Source organism: Numida meleagris, chromosome 12 (genome assembly GCF_002078875.1).
Source record: "Numida meleagris isolate 19003 breed g44 Domestic line chromosome 12, NumMel1.0, whole genome shotgun sequence".
NCBI classification, from domain to species: domain Eukaryota; kingdom Metazoa; phylum Chordata; class Aves; order Galliformes; family Numididae; genus Numida; species Numida meleagris.
This window is the reverse complement of record NC_034420.1, coordinates 12,272,858-12,296,664: the sequence shown is the minus strand read 5'-3', so window position 1 is coordinate 12,296,664 and position 23,807 is coordinate 12,272,858. Positions and strand designations below refer to the sequence as shown.

General features: G+C 43.8%; 1 long non-coding RNA gene across 3 annotated transcripts in view; it reads left to right on the top strand.

Moving 5' to 3' along the window:
• The window catches only part of LOC110405145, a 111,224-nt gene continuing 103,199 nt past the window's right edge, over positions 15,783-23,807 (top strand). For all 3 annotated transcript variants that reach the window (XR_002442700.1, XR_002442701.1, XR_002442702.1), the window contains exons 1-2: positions 15,783-16,964; positions 21,447-21,604. This is a non-coding gene — a long non-coding RNA (uncharacterized LOC110405145). The remainder of the gene's footprint in view (positions 16,965-21,446; positions 21,605-23,807) is intronic.

Sequence of the window (23,807 nt, the reverse complement as noted above, 5' to 3'; positions counted from 1 at the left end):
AAGCATCAGTGACTGTTATTTATTAAGAGGAATGGAAGCATAAACCCCAGGATGTGAATAGTGTGAATTTCCTCGGGGGAGGGGAGAAAGGGGGAAATGCTAGCTCTGATTTCTTCCAGCCATCAATACAGTTCTTTATGGTGAAAACTGGAATATTGTCATGCATTTCCTTTGGACAAATCAGAGAGAAAAATTGCAGCCCATTCATGATGTTGCAACATGACAGCGTTTTTCTTTTATATAGCTTTCCTTTCCCGTGTAGATAGTTCACTACCAAGATTGAATTAGACAAAAGTGATTTATGTAGGCTGTGCAGAGAGAAAAGGCTTTGTTAGGTTTCAGGGAAGATTTGGAACACTGAGGGTGAGAAACAGCTTGGCTGAGACATGGGGAATCACAATCCTCTCATTAAATCTCCATGCCTATGACCAGACGTGGCCTCACTTTGCATTTGCTGCTTGGTTACTGAGTCTGTGAAGCTGTTGTCTGGAAACAAAAGGCAGTAAATCAAATCAATGGGCATCTTTTAGTGGGAACCAAAGAAAATTGTGATGCCGTATTCTCCCTTGGCTTGCTGTCTGAATGCAGCAGATGCTATAACATATCTATGCACATTTCTGCTTGCATATGGTATTGCAAATAGAACTTTTTAACTTTTCATGTAATACATCATGGCTTAGGAGAGATTTCTCCTAACTGGAAAGAAAATCTGCCCCTCCCTTCCCAGATAATATATCCATAGGAAAATCAGTACCTTTAACTGGTGGAGAATTTCATTTTATTATGATTTGCATTTGCTTAAACCCTCTTGGGCTCTGATGACAAGAATAAAGCAGGAAGCAGTGTTGGTTCAAAGCAATCTTATGCATTGTAAGGGCGACAGAACATTGGTGACTAATACCTGACTTCTAAGTGGACAAAAATATTGGAGATATTTCTGATGTCTCACTCTTTGTGTTCATATTATTTGAAGTGGAAGAACTCTGTCGAAGAGCTAGAAGAGAGCTACTGGATTCAATTTTTAAGAGAGCTTTCTTCCATAGAGTCAAGCTGCTCTAATGCAGTTTTCTTGGTGTTTGAGAGCTGGCTAATTTGTTTGTGAAGAAACACTTGCACAGGCTTTCTGTGTGGGAAATATGAGCCAAAACCGTAACATGTATTCTTCTGAAAGTCTGTACTATTTTGGTGGGAAGTTGAGGAGAAAACTAGTTTGCAAAATGCTGGAACTAACAGCAGAAGATGGTCAAAGTAACTAATGAATGACACAGGGTGTTACAATGGACTTGAGGCAGACTGAAGTACAGGCTCTGCCCTGGCACAGATTAACATGATGTATTGTCTTGTAAATTCTAGTTAATGTTACATCAGCTTTCTACAGAGGGTGTGTCTATGCTCCTGCGAAAATCAGAGACCTCTGGGACCTTGTCCATTAAACAGTTTGTTGGCTCAATAAAATGGTTCACGTGGCAGAAATGTATATTAGAAATCAATACAGCTGCACTTTCCTTCCCTAGCAGAAGAAGGGAGAGCTCAAGGGACTGATTAAGTCCTCTTTGAAAGAGCTGCCACATCCTGAAACATTTTAAATAAATGCCACATGTGTACAGGTAGATCTGTATTTAACTCAGATTTTGTATTTGTACACTAAATAAGTGTATCTTGGTTGAAAATAGCTTATTCACTTTAAACAAGCGTCTTCATAGATGTTAAATCTCATGATAATATTGATTTGCAATTAGTATGATGAGCTGTCATAGTGAATTCTCATTGGGCAGATTTTCTTGGTGATACTGTGAGTGTTAAAATTCAGTTATCCATTTATCCTGACAGCCCTGGAAATAGTAATTTATTTATGGTCTTCTAACAAACCAGATAATGTGCATGCTGCTCTTCACTTGGCTTGAAAGATTCGGGATTGTTTTGCTTTCTGTCTAAAGCCTCAATGACACAGGCTGGTCAACCTCCCCCAGAACTGGTGCTTTTAGGAAGGAGAAGCTCTGCTGCCTCCCATTGTCTCTGGGAAAGCACATGTGATGTGGCTGTGGGGTATATTTCACAAGTCACCAAATTTGAAGGTGGCCAAAGACCTCGGTGATGAATTCACAAATTCATATTGGGGACCACTACTTGTTCTTTTGGACTTGAGGTATCTCTGGAAACTGCTGGTAGGAAGGAGCCCCAGGGGGAACTTGGAAGAGTTTGGCTGGGATGATGCATGGGTTCAGATAGGGTGTGGGCTGGTGCTGGAAGTATGGGTACTTTCTGCCAGCCCTTGTGATGCTGAATGAAGGTGATGCTCTCTGATGAGTCAAGTCTGTCCCTAAATGCCTCTTAAAAGTTCAGAGCTAAAATATCACTAAGGACTTAGCCGGGAAGGCATCTAGACCTGCCTCAGAGCCAATATGTGTTTCTTTCCTATCCAAGAAACAGACTGGAGGGATTATGAAGGGGAATGTATGTGAAGCTTGACACTCACGTGCCTATATGTGCAAGTATTTTATGTGCATTTATTTCTTCCCTACAACAAAAAAGAAAGAAATGGAGAGAGAGAGGAAAAGAAAGAGTGTTGAATTATGCTGCCCAGTAAATTACTTAGCTGAAACTATGCATGTGATCTGTGCGATTCCCAATTGCTATTCCCACAGGAAGAACAGAAGGAGAAAGAAAAGGGGAACCTGCCATGATAGTAAGATGGAAGTTAATCACCAGTTTAATTCATAATCTTGAGCTCTTTGAAGGAGTTGCTAATAAGTGCTTGTCTTCTTTTCCCCTCCCACTCCTTTCCCCTAGGAGCTAGTAAGAGGCACAGTCAGCACTGATCACAGAAGTAAATTGTTAAGGAGAGGAGAAATCCCCAAAGGAAACCCTTTAATCTGCCTCTGGAAAGGGCAGTTTGTGTTAATAGGACAAAACTGTAAAATTTCATATTAATTACAGGGATTTAGGAAGGAGCACGTGAAGGGTGGAGGCAGAGAATAGGCTGGAGGGAAAGAGAGATCTGGTTGCAACAGTTTCTTCCTGCAGAAGGAAATGGAGGAGCCAGAGGAGTTGAATCTCTTTGGTTGGCCTGAAGGAGTTTATGGTCGATGGGTGACATCCAGTTTCTATGGCCTCGGGCAAAAACCTGATCATGAATGTAACTGGCCTTTTGATGAGAAAAGGAAAGGTGTAAAGAGAACAGACATTTGGTTTCAAGGTCAAGATTCAATCCATGTGGCTTGTGGGTCCCACGGCAAACAAAGGGGCACTATGGGAGGAATGTGGCTGTATAGCAGTAACTTGACTCATCTCTTGCATGCTTGAATTAATGCAGCCCTATCAGTTTCAGCTCCTTCTCCTGCTGCTTTTGTGAATGCTACATTTGGCTCCCTATTCTTTCCTCCAAAGTGTGATAAAAAGATGATAGGAGATTTAATTTCCAGAAAAGAACACCCAGGCAGGCAGCAGGATGCCAGCTGTTGGGTAGATTAATGTGGGAAGGTTTCCTATCAGGCATTCAGTGTCTCTGTTACAGATAAACAATTTTTCTTAAAAAATAAAAATACACATAAATGCCCTTTAGCTGATGAAGCATCTTGGTGATGTTCCATTATAATGCAGGATGAACATGAGCTGGGTTTCATCTGACCTTTAAATTACCTCCATTTTATCAGTTCCATTTTATCAGCAGCTCTTTAGAGAACGAGTCCTTCCTTTGAATTAATAGATTCTTTCATTGCAGGCCTGTGTATAGCCCAGCCAAGAGAGTGCTTCCCCAGAAAAGATTGCATCTGGAGTGGAAGAGTACACTAGTATGTAGGGAGTATGCTTAGTAGGGTTGGTCTTGCCCTGTTTTCACTTGTGTTTGCTGTAAAACAAAGCTCATCACAGGCAAAGAATGATGGGGGGTGGAAATCCAATTCTTTCTTCTCTCTGTGCTTCACAGCTGTGGGGATAGAAGGTGGCTCATCTCCTTAGCATCCAGGAATGAAAGAGAATCACTTCTTAAGCTCTGGAGATAGAAATCAAGTAACTAGGCATGCAGAGGTGGACTCTGGTGGTTGGTATGGAATGATACTGGATGGGTTGTTTGTTGTTTTGTTTTTGCGGTGCCCAGCGCTGGCTGACTTCTCTAATGCTCTATCAAGGCTGAATTCTGCAGTAAAGATGGTTGAATATGGGAGGAAAGGCAAGCAGGCCAGCACAGCCCTTGCAGCGATAAGGCTTCCAGGAGAGGATCATGACACGTGCAGGGGCAGTTCTAGAGGCATCAACAGCTCCCAGGAAACACTGAGGCTTTCCCACTGCCCTCCTGTAGAAGATCAGATCCTAGGATTGCAGTGAATGCAATTTTACTATCACAAAGAGATGGCAGCCAAGAAGTTCGAAGGAAGCGTGCTTGCTTGGCCACAGCAGTACTGAAAATGCATCTGTGCTCGTGCCGGTGTTAACTTCCACTGCTCTCCTGAGGGACAGCTCCTGGGACCTGTGCGATGAACAGATGATGCGGGAGGCTGGCCTCATTTTCCAGTACAAAGCTGCTTCACATTTAGTTTGATTGCTTTTCCTGACTGACTTTTTGTTGTGTGATTAATTGCTGGTGTATGCATGGAGAGAAGGCTTTTATTATCTAGATTGTGTTTTGCCATGTCAGCTCCTGGAAACTCAAATTTCTTTTCTTTTTTTTTTTCCTTTTTTTTTTCCTTTTTTTATTAGAAAGATCCGAACTGAATCATGGCTGTAATGCCATGTGCTTCCTTTCACAGTGACTTTTAGATTGATTCATATATTTACATAGCAGCATGTCACCTTTCTGGTTGGCCCTCCTGCCTCACCTCGTCTTAGGGCTGCTTTAAACAATGCCACTCCTGCATTTGGTGAGGAAGATGGAATTTTATAATGGAGATATATCCTGTTGATAGTAGTTAATCTCCTTGTTAAAAAAAAATAGACCCATTTCATCTTCTAATTTAATGATAAATTGCATTCATTCATCAGGGAATGAAGGTTTATTAATAGAGAGGATAATAAATGGGCTGCAGAGAGATACGAGAAAATAGTTTTGTCAAATAAGGGACTTAGGGGAAAGTCGGAGCACGAAGGCAAAACTGAAATCCTCAGAATCACCAGCATCTCTCCTTACCCCAAACATCAGCACCATGACCTTCACTCCTTGTCTCAGACTTGCTAAGTCAGTTTAGATTTAGACTGTAAAAGGTTTCCAAGAAGAGAAATACCCAGGGATACCATGTTTGTTCCTCAGGTCAGAGCGGGCGCATCTTCAGATCCAGAGCAGGCATGAAATTGCCCTGGTGGTAGTCTGAGTGAAGGGCAACTGACGCTGAGTTTGGGTTGAATGAGTGGAATTGTTTTTGGAAAAGAAACTTGAAACTAGAAATTGAAAGATACCAAATGCTTCATTTCATATGAAAATGGAACCTGGAATTCCAGGGTCTGTATTGTGCTTTGCAGAGATGATGCAGACGAGGTTACCTATGCAGTGATTTCCCGTCTGTACCTTGGGGAATTCCTCTTAGAGTTGGATTTATAATGAATTGTCAACTGTAACATCTCTCCTTGGAAATTCTGATTTAATTTCCTGGGTACAAAAATTAGGGGTGAAATTTTCACAAAGGCCTTGTTGTTAGGAAATTTTACGTATTGTATTTTTTTCTTGCTTTGATTTGAGTGAAGAAGCTAAGTTTTGATAAGAACTGTATGCTGTCTTTCTCCCATCCCCTTTCTCCTAGCTAAACTGCTCCCCCAGCACTCAGCTGCCTTCCCAGACCCGTGCTGGGTCTGACCTGGCAGGCTGCACGAACCTAGTGTTTGTCTGCCACGCTTGTGAGCTGCTGACTGATCCTCCTGGTGCTAGTTAACAGAGTTATTAATCATGCTTGCTTTCCATCTCCTTTGACAGAAGGAAAAGGTCAGGAGGTGCACTGCTCTGCTCCTCTTGCTGTCAGGGGAGTGCAGGAGATGGGTTGGGGAGAGACATCACCTGCTGTGGAATGGGAGAGCTACCCATGTGTGTGATGCTATTTAAGGAAACATAGATTAAGAGAGGGGAGGGAGAGGGAAAATCCCTCTATTCATGAACTCATTAGTGCTGGGAAAAGTAAAGCCAAATTGCTCTTCAGAAAAGCACTATCTAGCTGGATTTATTATCCTCTGTAATTAGGGCCCAAACAGAATGGAGCAGTATAAGTAAGGGCTGAGAGAGGAAAATGTGGTCTATTCACAGCCTAATTACTCAGGTGGAGAAGTGACATTTGCACCAGGAGGGAATAACATGACAGCCCTGTCACCTCACCTGCAGAGCCTGGGCTATCCTTGCACGCTCTCTGGAGATCAGAAACGTTGGGATGCTGGGGAGAGGAGGGAGAAGGATTAGAGTAAGGATGCCTGGATGCATTTGTACACTGACCCTCAGTTTGTGCCTGTACCCGCACTGGTGAGGTCCATGTACATCTGTATTAAGTCTTGTGGATCTGACAGCAACATCAGCTCTGGGAACCCATTAGAGGCTGGCAGAGGGCAGAGTTAGACATCTCCATTGAGAAAAAGAGAGCCTAATGTGGAAGTGCTGTGGAGCCTCAGCAGCGGGTGCAGTTGGGTATCACGTTGCATTTTGCTGTTGGACTGAACACAGTGCTTGGTGCTCTCTGGGCACCGTCCTGGTGCAGCGCAGCAAGGACAGGAGCAGAGTTCCTATAGCAAGGAATGTGTTTGGGCTGTTTGCCATGCAGAGGAGTCCTGCTGGGCTGCCAACATGGCTGTCCTTTGTAGAAACTGGTAGGGATGGAAGAAGAAATGGGTTCTCCAGGGAAAACGGTGTTTAGTCGCGTGCCCAGGAGAGCCTGTGAAGCCTGCACTAGTTGCAAAAGCTTTTGTCTTTGCTTCTTCAAACACAGCTGCCTGGAGGGTTTTCTTTGCAAAAGGCTTTTTGGTGCGTTTCTTTCAAGTGGCAGGAGCTGTGTGTTTGAGCTGCAGGTGGCCTGCTTGGAGACTGAGCAGTGTGTTTGTAGGGACTGGGGAATTGAAAATACCCTGATAAGGGAGGAAACATCAGAGGTGTTTAAGAGTTACCTGTGCTGGGATGTGGCCCGAACTTCTGAACCACTGTGCATGTTTAAATTGCTTTCATTGAAAAAGTACAATCCTCTCTGTGGAGGCTCACAGCTGGCTTTAAAAGTGACTTCTTAAAAATTTAAGTTATTGATCCACTGTTTAATTGACTAAATAAAAGTCTTCCCGAGTTTAGCAGTGTCTGTTTAAAATGTATTTAAAGCAACTGAGGTAATAAAAACCTAAACTGGAACCATTCCTTTCCTCCTACCCCTCCCTTGAGTACACTGTTGCACTCTTCACCTTGCACATCCCACTCACACTGTTCTGTAGAAACTGCTGACCAGCCCTGCATGTTCTGCAAGGAACAAAGCCTGGCTCTCTGGCACCTGCAGTGAAGGCTTGCATGGGGAGCCAGGACAGCCTGCTGTGACCCCTTGTCTGCCCCTTTTTTGTCACTGAGACCACACGTGCTTCTCCACGGAGCCTCAAGCTAATGGTACTGTCATCTGAAAGCTTTGCGATTTCCCTCTTTGTGTTGCTCAATATTATGAATCTTTTATACCTCTGCTCAATTCCACTGTCCTGAGTGCCAGGCTGCTTAGGTATTTCTGTATATCAGAGACTCAGCAACATTGCAAATAGTGGGCTGGAAAATGGGGTTTGGCCAGAGCCTGTGTCAGTGGTGCTGTGCATGGCTGGGAATTTTGTTCTTGCATTTTCTTCTCTTCTTGAGCCCCCTGACCACGAGGCAGCTGCTGCCTCAGCTGCATAGAGCCTGTGTGGTAGCAACTGGCCCTGATGGAGCAGTCGGAATGGAAGGGGATAATTTCTGTCCAGATGTCACATTGATCTGCACGGAGGGGAAGGAATGTCTCTGTACGGCAAGATGAACCGAGTTATCTCCCAACTCATTAAAGCTCAGTTTCCCATGAAATGCCAGGCACCCGTATGCACTCATTCAGTCACTCATGCTGGATGTCTGAGAAAGAGCAAAATCCTCGTGCTGCTTTCCCTGGCACGATGACCTGATATGACACCCTCGCTAAGAGCCTCGTGGGCCTTTATGGATAACATAAATATCCATAAGGCTACTTAATTAGCTCCGTCGTCTGCTTGTGCAGCTCCCATTGCTGTCACAGCTGAATGCCTTCTGCAGCATCTCACAGCAGCATCCGACACGGCCCCTCCATAACCCACATCTTCCAGAGGAGCCCACACCCTGCGGGTAACAGAGCAGCTGGTACTATTACAGCTACGATAGAACTTGGCAGAGGTTGTCTTGTTCACACGGTTTTCCCAGGGATGGGGAATATGTTTGTGGCATAGAAGATGTACTGTTTGCTAGCTCACTTCTTTGGGAGTGAAACCTCAAACCTCTCCAGCCAGCCTGGTATCTGAAGAATAGCTTTGACTGCTCGGTGTGAGAGATGCTCTACGTGCAGGTAAGGAAACTTCATAGTGCAAGGTGTCAGCATCAACAGAGGTGTTCGTATGTAGCTGGGCTCCCAGCAGAGTTCATAAACGTTATTGCTTTTCCTTGTGAAGTTTGCTGAATTTTGCCAAACTTCCGTGTTTGAAGGCATGTTTCCTTGGGAGTATGTTCATGGCATCTGAGCATCCAGGCACCTTCTAGAGGATTTGGAACACTGTCTGTGCCATGTTTTGTTCTTCATCACACTGGATCTACAGCACTTGATTTCACAAGTTTCTATGGCCTCGGGCAAGAACCTTGACAAATGAATTGAGAGAGCTCCCGTTCCATTCTCCTACTCTGCTGGATTCCTGTTCTTGGTAGGACTTCAGGGTGTAGAATCCATCTCATTACTCTGAAACAGCAAAGAAGACTTGTAATCCCATATATTGCTATCCTCCTTTCAATCATTTGCTGTATGTGAGAATTCTTCGTTTGAATCTCAGACCTGCACAGAAGGAGGACAGCTACTTCACCCTTCACTGTCCTAGTAGATAGTGCCAGTGCTGTGTACATTTCCCTGTGGTGCTGTTTCTCCAGGTATGTCTGTGCTGCAGCATAGAGAGCTTTAAATTATCTTGCCTGCATCTTCATAGTTGTCAGACGTTTTGCAGCAGCTTGGCACTGGTCTGATGCTGCCTGAACAGGACTGCTGCACGCCGGCTTGGGTGTTTTGGTGCCTGAATGCTTCTGCCCTCTGGCAGGTAGTGGGACTATAGCTCAGACTCATTGGCTGCCAGGGCACAAGCCCTGTGGGAGGTACAGCTGTGCAATGAAACTCTGCAGATTCTATCCAAGTTCTCTTGGGTTCACATCGCTTGTGTGGGGAACGGTAGCAATATGCAGGCATGAATAGGTATAGCAGGGTGCTGTCAGTTTATCTGCTGGGGTACCAGGCCATGCTTGAAACTGTCCCTTCACTGCCCTTAGATGGTTAACACTCGTGTTAGTCCAGCGCCTTGAGCTGAAATGGAGACCTTCTCTTTTAGAGACTGTTTTATAGCCTGGAATACTAAAAGCAAGGAAATGTTTTCTGTCTCTACCTTTCTAACACTAAGAAGAGTTTGTGGGATCTAGTCGGCATGGTGGTGGATGCATCCTTACCTTTGGAGATGCGTCTGTGCACAGGGTGCTGCTGGGTGAGTGGGCAGAGTGGATTCATAGAATCATAGATTCATAGGATTGCTGTTGTGGATCTCACCTGGCACTTTGCAAGGCACTGACTGCAGGGCTGGCTGGAGCACCAGCTCCATGTCTCCCCGCATGGTCCCAGGAGCATTCTGCAGCTGCCTCCCTCTCCCCCTTGTCATTTCTCCCCATCCTTGATTTACCACAAAACTCCTCCAGCTAATCAGTCTGCTCTCTGAAGTCCTGTCTCTCTGCAGCTCTGAGCCATTTCCAGAGGTGTTCTGAAATCCACCGAGGATGAAGGGAGATGAGTTTCTTACTGATAAATAGGTATCTTTAACTCTGCAAATATCCCAATCCCTGGAGTGTGCCCGTGCTGATAGAAGGACGGATTTTGTCATTCTAGTTCCTGTGCAATGCTTGAGAATTAACAGGAGAGCAATGCAGAAAGCATCTTCTCTAGGAAAGCAGAGCATGACTCAGTGCTTTCTCATGTTTCCTTCAGGGAAAAGAGGGGCTAAGAGCAGATTTATACAAAAAGAAAGGAAGACAAAAAGAAGAAAAAATAATACAACACAACACAATACGACCGAGTCTCAGGTCCTCAGGTTATGAGATGGTTGCACAGTCTAGGATGAAAGAAAGGCCTTGGAAACCATCTGGCCTTCTGCAGAGCTGAACGTCTGTCAGAGAGCTGCAGGTTTTGATCCAGTATCTACTGGGCTGAGCATCAGAGGATGTGAGCGGTAGCTGCAGGGCTGCTGGGAAGTGCAGGTTTTGCAGCTTAAGGCAGAAACCAGAAGGTGCACAGCGTCCTGGGAGCTTGCAGTGCTGACATGGCTGCCATGCAAAGGAGTTGTAAAGGACGGAGGAAAGGATAACGGTAGGAAATTTATAGTGATGGTGTAGAGAGGGAGAAGGTGGTTGAGTTCTGATGCATCTCGTCTGCTTTGGCTGCCAGAGATAGGACCCTGAATTAGAATCTTCTGACAGATACTGTGAGGCTGTTGTTATTTTCTAATCAAGCTCTTACAGCAGCAAATTGGAGACTGATAAACATAGATTCTCCTCAATCTTTGTTCGTGTGAACCATTACCTTGTACTTCTGTGGATTCTACAGCTAGAGATAAGCGCTTTTTGTGAGGGGGACACGTGTTCCTAGTCAAAGTAAAAACAAAATGGATGTGTAATATCAAACCACGACAGCCTAAAGAATGAACTGAATTATTCAAATCTGTAGAGGTAAGTCCAATTTTTTTGTTTGTTAACATACAAAATCATTACAATACGCCCTGAAACTAGAGACAGATCCCCAGATGGTTTGCACGCTGTTCCCTTTGACCTGATTTTCTGCTCTCCATTATTCTTAGTGTTTGAGGGGCCATATAAAACCCATGCTATCATTAGTGAGTCTAGACTGGAAAAAACCCAGACTGAATGATGTCTGAGCTATTACGAAGATGGAGAAAGGAATTAAGCATTTTGATGGTTTCGGAAGCAATCCTAGCATGAAACTCTTCCTGCTCATGCGTTTGTGAGATCTTTGCTGTCCGTGAACAAAATAGCAATCCTGTACATTGTGGGTGCCGTTAAACAGTACAACGCATTTAGACAAGTCTCTGCTTTTACTCCTGTTTGTGAACGTTGTTGTTCTTACGCATTTTTTTTCTTGAATACTTTATTCCGAGGTTTACTTGGTGCGCATATGGTAAAAGCTCCTTCCCCACTTCATCACAGTGGAAACACTCATTAATGGACTCATTAATAATCTCCAGCCGGACATTACCCAGTGAGGTCTGTGAGCTCTGAGTTAACATGTCTGTGGTTACCTCTGCCAAGTGGAGATCTATTATTTTCTCACCTCAGCCACAGAAATGACTCCCCTGACAGAGGCACTTTGCTATACCACAATACCCAGAGATTGCTGAATATTCATTATATCTGCTCCTGAAAATGCCTTGCCAGCATATGGTATTGGAGCCAAGATGCTTTATTACCTCTGGCCTTTTGCTTTCCTTGGAGAAAGTGTTGTGGCTTATATCATCAGTTCAGTTAACTTTTTCATCTGAGCTTCTTTGCATTGTGCTTCGCTTTGAAAAGGGAAACAGAAGGAAAAAACTCTGATTTAGCCCTGGTGCTTTGGTTCTATGAAAGTGAGATTTACAGCCCCGCTAGTCTGCTGGAAGATTGATTAAAGAAGACAAGCCTTTGAACTTTGTTTCAAACAAGAGGTGGTTGTAATAACTGTAATCTCCTGCTTTATATTTCCTGGTGTGAAGGAGGGAGGATCTCCATTTACCTTTCTGTCACTGGAAGAAATGAGGGATGTAGGTGGCCTGCATTCAAACAGCTGCAGCCGCGGATCCTCCTTGTATCTTCAAATTACATCCGACCGCTCCGTGTTGCTTACTGAGACTTAGAACTGCCCACAGCTCTTGGTGTGCTCCCACCCTGAGAAAGGGCGAGTGGCAGAACAGGCCCCAGCGGTGCTGTAGGATCATGGTCTACGATCTCAGTTTTCTAGATGAAGGGAATTTTAATTCTGGGGTACTTTCCAGCCTGTCCTATTTGCTGCTGATATAATAGCACAAGATAGCAAACAATTTTAAAAGTACATGAAACTGTATACACGATGAGCTTTGTTCTGTCCTTTCAGCTCCTAGTAATCAGAAATTTAGGCTTGGAGCTACCACTTGCATCCAAATGATTCCGTCTAATGTATTGTCCTTCATGAATTTGTCTCATTCATTTTCTATTTATGATTCTGCCCTCCTGAATCCCCGGTGTCTGGGAGCTGCATGGCATTTTTGCGCCACGTGAAGCATCTCTACAGTGAATGTCACACATCTGAAACCTGCTTTTGCATCGCGTGCTCTGTAGATCATCACTGGCGCATCCTTGTGGCTAAATAGCTGTGTACTCTTACAGGCCTGTGCAGATTTACAAAATTCCAGTTTCGACACAACCCCTTTTAGCTCACTGACACTGTAAGGGGAAAAAAATACTGAAGTGTGGTTTTGGTCATTGCATATTTATTTGAGAATCTACCTTCAAGGCTGTGGGAAATTACTTTGAAAATGCCTTTTACCTATGTTTTACCTATGTTCAATCTGTCCCTCTGGCAGAATGAGTTCACGAGCAGTACTTAAACATTCAACAAAGGAAGGAGCATGTCTGCCCTGTGTAGGACACCCATGTGTTCTGGGCAGCCCGGGCACCAGATTTGGTGAACAGGAGCCCTGAGGAACTAGCAGCTGGCTGGTTTGGTTGCATTCTTGAGAAATGTGGATTTGGATATCACTGGGTAGAAGAAGGAATTGAATCCCTTTTGTTTGCCTGCAGTCTAGGGCATGAAAGAAAACAATGTTATTACCTTTGTGTCTGATTTATGCAGTCTTTAATGACTTGAATCATGGCTTGCATCACTGACAACCTGATGGGCTGTGTCCCCCATCGTGTTAATCCTTCTGTCCTTCATCTGTTGTTTCTGAACATGAAGACGTGCCCAAGGAATTTCGTATTTACATCTGCTGAAATGCTGAGAAGTATTTAACTATGCAGTGGCAAAGGCTCCATTGCATTGATCAGAGTATATTTCATTGATTGCAGAATTAAACTTGACATTCTGCTTTGTGTGGTTCTACAGCTGATATTTCCACTTCTCAAGAGGAATTTGGAGTGGGAATGGGGCGACAAATACATCTTATTTCTTGGGTATTCTGCAGAGATCCCTTCATGCAAGATTTCAAGTGCAAGCAATACAAGCAAGGTGATGTAAATGGAAAAGGGTACTAGTGGTGGTAGCTGTGTAGAACTAGTGTACTGTACTAGTTTAGATTGAGAGTCTCTATTTAAACTCTTTTGTTATTACTTTTGTGAGGCACTAATACCATATTTTATCCTGCAGGCCCCAAAGTCAAACCTCTTCCTCTGATGAAAGTTGTTGTATCCCACAGTTCTCAGCGCAGCAGTTATTACTTCATAATTGGAAACAAGACCATGTGGTGTTTTTAAAACATATTTTCAGGTTGTTTTTGTAATAGGTGCTCCAGCCAGAAGCAGGACAGAACAAACTGTGTGACTGACTACAGGCATCCAAACTAACGGCTAAAGATCTGGATTTTCTAGTTACTTATTCAATGTTTGCCTTCAGTATAGTTGGCCAGACTTTGCAGAATAGTAGGTTCATGTACTGTCTCTACCAACAATATTAATATTTCAGCATTGGATATCTAAAATAGTCTTCCTGAGTTGTCCCAGTATTAATTCTTTTCCTGGAGCTAAACACTGTTCCGTAGCAGCGTGGTGCTGCAGGGTGTGCCTGTATTTTGGCTTGGTTCAGATTTCATCTCACTTGATGAAGGAAGGGGGTTTGTGCTTTTGCTTTTCAGCCATGGGTGCATTGCAATCGTGCCATGCAAGCAGGAGATTTGCCAGGGGGACAACTCCTTCCCCTCCCCAATTAAATCACCTTGATCCTGCTGGTTTTGAAGCCTTTTCCACACCAGATTTATGGGTCCCATCAGCCCCTACAATGCAGAATCCGGAAAGGCTGAAAGTGAAAGAGCAGCCCTGGATAGCTGTGGAACTCAGGATGGGGGTCCGGCATGAAGTAAGATGCAGGGGGATGGAGCAACGCTGTGTGGCAGCAGGAATGTGTTCTCCATCACTGGGCCAGAGCGAACGCAGAGGCAGGCAGGACTGATAGAAGCATGTGAGCCATGCTGTCAGAAGGAAGGATTGTGTCTGTGCTGCCTGGGGTCAAGTGATGGGAAATATGGCCATATTTCAAGTTTCCCTTTCAGACACTTTCCAGCTATTGGAAATTTACTGCTGTTATGTGGCTCTTAAATTCCAGAATCCTTTAAAACTAACCCTTTGGATCAAGATGTTCTTAGATTTTTTTTTTTCCTGAGACAAAAACGTTCTACTTCTGGAGAAGTAATGCCAATCTTTTACCTTTTACAAGTCAGTATATATTTAGCTAAATCACAATGGCTGTGCAATTTTTTTTTTCCATAACCACTACAGCATATTTTTCCTCAAGAAGAATTTTTGTATAAAAGCCATTTCCCATTATCAGTAAAGAATTAAGCCTTTGTAGGAACCCTTTTTCTTCAGTGTACTAAAGGAAGAGCGCAGGGGGATTTTGTGGTTTGCTTGGTAGTTCAGAGGCAGTGAACAACGTTTAGATCAGCTGATAGTGATCAAAAATCACAGCTGTAGTGGAAATGCTAAGTCAGGGCTTGAACCAGTGATTGAGCACCTGGTGGGAATGCAGGGCCAGCCCAGGGGAGCTCAGGTGCATGCAATGTTCCAGAGTGAGTGGAAGGGGTGGAAACAGGATCCACCCCTTCCCAGACCTCATTTAAGGGTTGGCAGTGGATGCAAGGGGATCTTGCTGGAGATCCTTGTGTATCTGAGGCCTTCCAAAGGTAAGCAGATTATATTCTTTATTTCTGTACTTATGGCTGTTGCATTTGAGCAAATTCTCATTTGCTGCAGCCTGGGACCTGTTTGGTCCTAGGACCTGAAACTGTCCTTGGTGCCATAGACTGCTTTAAAACACAGCTCACCCTTCTCTGGCACAGTCCCAACTCCATCAAGTTTAGATTGATTCTTGTGTAGAGGTGGGGATTTTAAAATGCCAAAGTAGAATCATAGAATCACCAAGGTTGGAGAAGACCTCTAAGACCATCCAGTCCAACTGTCTGCCTACCACCAAGTAGCACTAATAAAACTTTAAAAAAAGAAAAAAAAAAGCTAATAACTTTGTGAAGAACTTCAAACTTACTGTGAATTAGCAGAACCTGATTCTGATGCAGATCTCTGCAAAATTTTTAAGCAAAACAGAAGCTACTTGAAAGGTTTTTCTGTTTTCAGAAAGAAATGCATCGAACAATATTATAAAAGTAATTTAAACCCACAAATCATAAAACAAGTTTGATAAAGGATATTGAAATCTTGATGATAAATAATTTAAAAAAATAAAAAAATGTGGAGAGTTAGAACAAAAACTTGCCACCTTTTCACAGAAACTTAGCAGAAAATACCTCAAGGATCAGAAGGGGTATACTTGTAATTCAGAAATTCTTATTGAGACCATTATTGCACTCCATGTTGCAATGACCAATTGACATTTAATTACCTTGTGATTACTAAAGCGTTTAATTTAGCTTTCTATTCTTTCCTTACTTGAACAAAGGAACCCTGGGTGCAGTAACAAAGCCATTTCATCTCCTGGTAGCAGTACTCGGTTTGCTTCTGGTATATATGGAAAGCTAAATTTGCTCAGTGTTCCTACGTGAAATACAGAATAAATATTCACTAGGTTTTAAAAGCCAGTTCAGAAACTTCTGCTCCTTCCATCACCACTTGGTCTCATTGTGCCTCGCGCTGACTTCATGGCACTGATTTCAGGAGTTGCTCCTCTTTCTGTTACCGTGGGAGAAGAATGAAGTTCATCTCTTGCTTGTGCTGGAGGAGGCACTTTCAGATCCGGCCTGCAGTGTTGCTCGGCTGTTTCGAGGCAATGGCACAGTCCCAATTCGTTGTCTTGCACCAACAGCGGTGCCAGCCTTCAAACCCACCTCCTGGAAAATGAGAAGCTTCAAGGCTGCGCGTCCTCGTGCATGGCAAGCCCTGAAGCCGAGCTCTTGCAGTCTAACCTTCAGGCCAGCCCTGTATGGCAGTGTGATTGACACATCGCTAATAGAGGATTATAACTTCAAAATGAGGATGAGCACTGGGAGCAGATGAGTGTTTAAATAACAAAGAGCCTCTTTTCATGCAAATGTCCCAAGCAATAAAGAACAAAGAGAGAGGATCTCATCCCTCTCCTGCCCTCTGAGAGCCCGGGAAGTGGAAGCAAATTGCTCCTGCACACCAGCCGAGGGTTTTGTTCTCCCCGGCAGCTGGGGGGGACGATCCAACTCCTTCCAGCTCTCTATCTCCCTCTCCATGCTCTTCTGTTGATCCAGCACTCGATTTATCCATTCATTTGGTAATCTGGAAAGGTGCCCCCGCTTAAAGGTGTCTACCAGAATGGAAATAATGTTTTTTGGAACGGACACGTTCGCCGTCACAACGGGATTCTCTGCCCACACCCGACGTGAGCGAGCTGCCCCTGTAAGTGTTCTTGCTTGTTCTGCACGTGTGCGCTTGAAATGGTGCTGGAGAGGGGGGGAAATCAGTCAGGGTTTGAGTAAAATTGAAGAGAGGTGGAGAGCTTCAGTGCGGGCATCTGAATCCCCTAGACATCTCAGCTAATCTCAGCCGTAATCATTATCAGTAAACATTTTGCTGTCGGGAGCAGGTGAGTGCGGCTCAAAGGAACTGGCGTATATCCAAGGAATTTAAATGCAGTTACTATGATCCTAAGGTGGCACCGGGGAACAGATGGCGTGTTTTCTTATTGTGTTTTCTTATCGTTTCTCAACTTTGGTGACCGAGGCACAGGAAGGCCCCTAATGGATCCATACATAAATCCGTGGCCAGCAGTACGTCCCATGCATCCTGCCTCTATCACCAAGCACTGAGCTGGAGGGGGATGATTCCAGTAGCGCCTTTTTGCTATAGGCAGTGTTGGTGACTAATCCTTTTTTCTCTCCAAATTCTTACAAAACATTTTCTGATTTTTTGCTTTGTAGAAAACTAGACATTGTAGAGGCCCGTCCTTCTTGTTTTTTCCTTCTTTTTTTTTCGATTGGGTATTTTTTTTACTCTTAATCTTTGGTATTCCAAGTGTGAATCTGTTTCATTGTACTTATGGTATACAGGAAACCAGCATTTTAATCCAACCTCATGTTTTGCGGCAAATGTCCATCTATAGCAGAAGGGTTATTTTGTGGCTTGATATCACAGTGTGTCCCTGTGAATATAGAAAAGTGGAGGCTGCATAAATTGGAATGAAACATCAGTGATCCAAAGTAATTATTATTAAAAAAAAATCCAGTGTGCAAATTCCAAAAAGATCCACCGTTCTTCATTGAAATCGATATGCTATCACCAAAACACAAAAACCAGTTTTGTGCAGCTGGTTTTCCCAAGGCAAATGTGTTAAGATGGAAAGGTTGCTACACTCTCACCGAGCAGATAGAAGTAGTAGCACTGGTGTTTTTATCCCAGCAGCTGGGAAGTCTCATGCAAACCCGCAGGTGAGCGCAAGTTCTGAAACAGAGCAAAAATAAATTTAAGCATTGAAGCTTGTGTGTTTTTTAACCTTGTTCTGCCATCCTCTCACCACGCCAAGTGCTTTCATCAGATCTCATCCCTTTTGTCTTTGCAGCACTGAGCCTGGTAGGAAAACTGAATGAAAGTTAATTTAATGTAGCGCTGGTAATTGTGCCCCATCTTGGTCCCTGCGCTGTTCTCAGCCTTGCAGTGTCTGTCTGCCATCCAGAAGCATCTGGCACGTGTGTGTTCTCTTCTTCCCTCCTCAGGGGAAATCATTTTCAGCCGAATGACTTGCTCAGAATTTTTTAAAAGTAAGCGCACATGTGATGCTAAATAGTTGCTAGGACAAGGCCAGGTCAAAGAAAATTCCTCCTAAAATGGAGGAAAATGAATTTTGTGAGGTTGATTTAGATGTGCACCTTCTTGTTCAGTGGCTTTTTTTCTTTTGGAACTCTTCTGTTGTTTCAGGTATTCTTGAACTGTCTTCATGGGGCACAATGATTTACTGCCAGCAGTTACAGGTGGATTTCTTAGGGTAATCTGAATGCTGGGATTGATGAGGTGCAGATTTGTCTGCTTTGAGCTCCTCTTGACTGGTTGTTCCTGTTGCATGAGTCTAGTTACTGAAGTTGTGTTTAGCCAGTAGGAAATGCTGGGCTTGGGGGGTTTGGAGGGTATTTCATAGAATCACAGAATCGTTAAGGTTGGAAAAGATCTCCAAGATCCCCAAGTCCAACCCCAGCCCATCCCCACCATGCCCATGTCCCTCAGTGCCACATCACGGTTCTCAAACACCTCCAGGGACGGTGACACCCCCCCCCCCCCCATCTCCCTGGGCAGCCTGTGCCACTGCAGCACCACTCCTCAGAAGAAATTGTTCCCAATTAAAGCTGATTTTGGTTGGCCTTAGTAGTATTCACGTTGTAAAAAGCAATCTGTTAACCAGAATTACAGGTGAATTACCCTTATCCTGAAGTTACTCAATATTCTTCTGCCGTGTTGCACTGAAGCCTGCTTTTGCTCTCACTGAATTAAATTAATCTCTGTGCAGAGGATTTTGCTCCTGTTAAAAGAAAAGCCGATTGCGCTTAGGGGTTTTGATGGTATATTTCAAAAAAAATAATACAAATTACCATTCCCTTATATTTAAAAATATGCAATATGTTTGAATGAAGATTTTTGATGTCACCTATGGAGTCTTTCAGAGGGGTCAAGTACCAAATAATCGTATCTGCAAACTGTTCCCGAGTTATCTGGCAGCCCAAAGCCAACATGCAAATTGGAAGCAGAGGACTCGTATCTCCTGCAATGCCATACCCGCAGGGTGCACTGGGGCATTGAACACACCTGTGCTCATTTTTTATTTTTAATTTTTTGTGTGTTACCACATCTAGAGCTTTCTCCCCAGCTGCTGCCAGCAACCCAGATGTCAGGAGGAGTCCTCTGCTCTCCCACAGGACTCCTGGCTGTGCTCAGAGCATGATCTCGCTGCTTCTGTGCTTACCCAGGGGTATAAGGGCTTTCCTGGCTCCTTTCTCTGTGAACAAAGAGGCGAGGGAGGACGGCAGCACACAGACACCAGATGTGGTGATGAGCATCTCTGTGCCTCAGCATCCCTCCCTGTACAAAAGGGAATATATTTCCTTCACTGCACTTCAGTGGCCTTCCATTTGTGATTGTTCAAAAAGGCAGAAGCAGTGGAAATGGAATTTTTTTGGTGTGTGTTTAATTAATCAGTTGAAGATTTATTACTGCTCCAAAGGGGCTTTGCTCTATGCTCATTTTTTTTTGTCCCTCATCCTTATGACAACTTCATCTTCCCATCAGAAAAACATTTATTGGAACTTTAAGCATGACTTTTGAGGGCAAAAATTGAGGAAACTTTCTGACAAAATAAATATTCTATCAATTATAAGAAATATCGTTTAGATTGGTTCATATGAGAGGTTTTTCTGGCTTGGATAGTGTGTGTGGTCATCCACTGGGGGTGCTGGAACTTGATGATCTTTAAGGTCTCTTCCAACCTGAGCCATTCTATGAGTCATCACTGCTTATTTAAGCTACAAAGAGATTGGGGGGATGCTTGTTACCAGCATCTCAGTAAGTTCATATGTAGCTGACCCTCTTGGCAACACAGATCCTCCAGAAAGACATCAGCTGGGTTGTCCTCCTTCCTTTAACAGGACAAACAATTACATTCAGTAACCCTGAGTGTAAAAATATAAACAAAATTAAAAATGTGAGCTCTCCTACGTAGCCCTGTTGCTATCCTTGATCCACAATGCCACGCACAGTGCCCAGCATCCCTCTGGCTCCACAAACTGTTCTGCCTCAGGCCGGCCCAGCTCTCTCCCAGGAGCACTGCTTGGAGCTGCTGCGCTGCTTGAGTTGTTTGCTCATGGTGGTGTTTAAATGAAGCCTCTGGTGCTTCCTTTGAGGATGACAAAAGGTTGGGATGAGTGGCACGAAGAGGTGGAACCTGCGTCCTTGCTGTGGTTCACTTCTTGGAGCGTTGCCCTAAGGCAGGCTCTGTTCCCAGCAGAACTCACGGCTGCGTGCAGAATTCTGACTGCGGCTGTTTCTTTGCAAGGCTGAGTGGTTCCCATGCATGGGGCGATGTGTTTCTCTCCCTTTTGCTCTGTACCTTCATGCATTCTCACTGCCACCTCTGCTCCTCATCCAGATTTCCCAGCTGTTGGAAATAGGATGGAGAGGAAGCCAAAATTGGGAGCTTAACCTCAAATGCCCTGACGATGTGATACTTTTTGATGAAAGCTCTTACAGATGCTATGAAAAACAATCCATCTTTCTTCAGGCTATTGACTTTGCTATAAAGAGCAATGCCGAGCAACGTCCTTCCTCCAGAAATCTCAGAGACAGTTTAAATGCTACTCCCTGGGAGGACATTGTTCTCGTCTAAATGTGATGGTTTTCCGACTAATTTAAATTTCTCCTTATTCAGCTTCAGTGCTGTCAGGTCTGCTACTGAAAATAGTTTTTCCATAGGCGAAAGTTTCTACATGCTGGACTGGCAAGAGGCAGGCTCGTGCCAGACTTTTAAAAATTATGAATCTTTTTAAAATTCCACTTTAAAAATAAATATGAATTAACTTCGAGATGGTGTTTCCATGTGAAGTGCCTTTCAGGCAAGTAGTTTCTGTTCTGCTGGTCTTCCCCGTCCCTCTATATTGCCACACAAGCACGCATTGCAATTCAGTGTGGCTGGATAACTGCAGTGCTGAACACTGCTTCCAGGTTCCTGGACAGGGTGGGGTGTCTCTCTTAGCTGATTTGCTGCCACTTTTCAGCTGTTGCTCAGGTTGTCACCTGCGTGACAGCATCTGCTGGTGAGCTGAAGGTGAAGTCAAGGAAAAATAGTATGATTTTGGTAAGCTCTCTGAAAGGGTTAAGCTGTTTCCAGATAGCAATGCTCATTTTCCTTCCTCGTAAAGAGTTCAAGAGGGATTACTAATCTGCATGTGCTCAGCCACTGGTTTCATTGGGAACCTAGGCTAAAAATATACAAAGGTACCAATTTAACTGCTCAGCTGAGACTGTGGCTTGTGCCTTTGAATCTACGGTGTGGTAATTTAAACAGAAATGTCTTGCTTTTCCTTTCTAGGCCCTCCATCCTTCTACTCTCACTGATGCCATTGACTTGAGTTCCTCAAGTGCTCCTCTCCGCTCTAGCAAGGTGCAGAGTTTGACTTGACTGCTGTGTCTGGTCACAGCTCTGCAACCCTTCTCCTGTCTGTGGGATGTTTCCTCCAGCACCACCTGGTAAGTCTCCTTTCCAGATTAAAATCCTTCTTAAAAACATGCAATACCTGTGAAAAGTTGATGCAGAAATCCCAGGGAAATCCATGCTGAAAATGGTAAATAAAAGTATTTTCCCTTGTTATTTTTTTTACCATAAATTTGAAGGAAAAAAAGAATTATATCTTGAAACAAGCTGATATGTGTTTTTGCTATGGACACATGCAGAACAGAAGACGGTCTGTATTACCTAACAGGTTTTGAAATGCTGTCTTTATTTTATTCTACTGATTTAGAGTGAGGGGAGGCTATATGTTAATTCTGTTTATTAGATGGGGATCTGAAATGGGAGAGACTACCATGTATTGGGCCTTGGTTTTCTTGCGTTTCTGACCTCATTTCAGTGGTACTGCAGCTGGCTCTTCACTCAGGCAATTGACTTTGTGAAACTGGCCAAATCATGTTTACTTTGCAAACAGGTTGCTGCTTTCCTTGTTTTCCATGCATGCATGGATGCTAACTTTCAGCTGTATGGTCTTAACGTGAACTTTGTCCTTCCTCCCATTTTGATGTCAAGCTTTGCTTGTTTTATGGTCTTTGTTTTGAAGCTAGGGAAGGTTTTTAGTCTTGTGGGTAGTGGGGGCTGATGGATGAGGGAAGGTGCTCATGCCAGAGATGGTTCTGATCTTTGGGGTACTGAAGAAATGGGAAGAGAATTGAATACTTCCTGTATGTAAAATATCATTATTGCAAAGATTTGAGATTTCTGTACACCAAACGTGTTCCAGAGAGCCTGTTTGAAGTCTAGTGATGACATGACTCTGTTTATACGAATGATTAAAGTGAATGTGTGAACTGCTTGCAAATCAGCCGGTTCCTCTGATCTGGCGAAGCAGTAGTGTGCGCTGCCCTGATCCATGTTCTGGTGGAGTCCTGGATGGTCAGAGCTGATCAAAGTGTTAATTCCCTCCCTCCCTTATGTTATCTTCATAGGGGCCATCTCAGGTGGTCACCCAGCAAAGAGCACATGTGTTATCCCAATCGAAAGCCTACACATTAGCTTTTTCCTGGACACAGTTTCATCTTGTAGTGTTGAATGTACAAATATATGGAATTGCTGAGGAGAATGTTACACACTTGTTGTCCAAGGTCAGTGTTTGGTTTCAGCCTGTTTCCTGTTATGTGTGATGCTCAGTTACTAATGTGGATTGTTGGGACAGCTGCTGTTGAGCTCATGCAGCTCTCATAACATCACAAAACGTCTATTAAATATGTCAAAATAGCAGCACTGAACAAGCCTCTGGTCCAGCTTTCAGAGGGGCCAGTGATTTCCCTTGGTCTGGGAGGTAGCTGGGGAAGCAGGTTTTGCCCTGCTCATTTCTGATGATGCGAGTGTTGTTTAAAAATTCTTGGCAACATCTGGAAATCTCTTATGCCCAGGTGAAGTGGAAAAGTTATTAACCTTGAGTGAACAGAGTTTGCTTTTTTAAAAAAAAAATGAATCAAAGGAATGTGTTTTGATACATTAAAAAATGCATGTCGTATAACTGCTGCTCTGTGCCTGCCAAATCCAAGAACTGCTCAAGCGTGGGAAAGAGCAAAGAGAAAAAAACAATACAAATTATCCAAGCCTAAAGGAAATATTAGGAAAGGAGATGAAATATAGCCACCTGAGATGTGCATGCAACAAAGCTTTTTAATCCCCTGCTGGTGTTGCATGTTTCCTTAGAAAGGGAATATACAGGTAAAGGAAAGGTTGCATGACTAATATTCATGCAAATAATATGGTCGGTTTGTAACCCTCAGCTTAGGGCCAAAGGTTCTCCTTAGAGAAAAATGGATCGCCTTCTTGCAAATAGCAGGAATTCTCCTATTTTATGCATCTCCTCTGCAGATCTGCTCATGCATTAGTGAAAGGATGTTGGCCTCCAGTGGGCAGCAATGGTCACAGACAAACGTGCACAAAGAGGCAGCACACTTCTGGAGTGTTATAGTTAGGAGAAATTTGTAACCAGTGGGGAAGACCAGGAGAGTTTGGAAATGGTAGCACCAGCTTTGTGCTGCTGAGATGATGCTTGCAATACAGCCAGCTTATTAAAAACATGAGGAGTTGTCCTCGTGCAGAAGTTATGGGGGTTTGAACAGTGGCCAGCATGCCATCTGCATGTGTCCAACAAAAGTCCCAAGCACTTCGTAGGAGAGGCATTGTGCTCCCCCCCCTCAGACC